Genomic DNA, 1,364 nt, shown 5'->3' on the forward strand with positions numbered 1-1,364 from the left:
CCTCGTCGTCCACCCAGTAATTTCTCATCTCACCCTTGTCGAACAGAGTCATGTACCAGAGGATCCCAAGGAATTTCATCAGTTCCTCTAAACTTACAGGAGTTGCCGATGGGCTGCCAGCTGCGTCTGCATACTCGTTGGTAAAGACGACCACTTGGATCCAGAACGACAACGGAATAAACGCGAAGAACGATGAGGTTGCTGAATGCCCAAACAACCCATGACTTTCCGGGCGTAGTCTGGTAGTTGAAGACCCATCCGGATGTGTAAATAGCCCTGACGGTTGGCCAAGCGATGCTGTGGGTGAAAATGTCATTGACGCTATCTCTTCGACTTCACCAGGGCACAAAGGGCGCTGCAATTCTTTCCGCCCGCGAAACGCAAACCACTCACGATAACCACGCTCGTCCATCTCCTCAAATTCATCTGTCAGTGCAGGAATGTTTGATAGTTTGGGGACCATGTTGCACAGGGACGTCCAAGACTCTCCAAATTGAAGTTTGTCTTTTTCCATGTTGGCAAACTGGCGGATATCACGGGTGATGATGGCTTCGGAAACATGGTGAACGTGATATTTTATTTGAAAAGCAGTACACGTCCATTGAACCTGAAATTTGTCGTGAGGAACGCTAACATTGTCAGCATATTTTTCGCTTGCCAGGCTGTAGCGAGTCACCACACTAATCAAAAATGCTGCGCCAACGTCGCGTTACAAACTGAGCGGCATCCACTCCTCATCAGCCGGTGAAAATGCTACGCTAGCATCAACAAATTTTTCGGCAGCCGCATGTGCTCGGCGAATCAACTCTTCTTTCATTGCCACAGCCTTGGGTTTACTGGCCTTGGTAGGTGCCTTCTTGCTTTTCGTTTTCCGTTGCGCACCTTGGTTTTCGCTTCGGGGTGCCTTTGGAGCTGATTGTTCGGCAGGACCGCGCTTTTTTCGCTTAGGTTTTGCTGCCCCCGAGCAATTTTTAGCAGGATGTGTGGCGGCGTTGGTCTCTGCAGGTTCCGACGGAGCCATACTTGGCGTCAAAACACTCGCGGGGAGGTCAAGTAGGGCATTGGGTCGTTCATCACTTCTCCCTTGGTCCACCAAGTTCATTTTTGTAGCGTTTGTGTGCTGCAATAGCTGCTACCACCGAAATCCTTGGCGAATCCACCATTAGGGTCTGGGATATTCAACGAAACGCAGACATCATGAGAGCAGAAGTGATGGAGAAATTTTTTGCACCAGGTACAACTGCGCTCGGTTGAACACTCCATATTGCAGACTGTACATTGCGCACATGTACCAGACGATGCGGTGGGTGCGTGGTGATCTAGCTGGAGTAAATGGTCTCGCGTAGCTGCTGCATGTACGGGTA

This window comes from Phytophthora sojae (genome assembly GCF_000149755.1).
Source record: "Phytophthora sojae unplaced genomic scaffold PHYSOscaffold_18, whole genome shotgun sequence".
Taxonomy (NCBI): domain Eukaryota; phylum Oomycota; class Peronosporomycetes; order Peronosporales; family Peronosporaceae; genus Phytophthora; species Phytophthora sojae.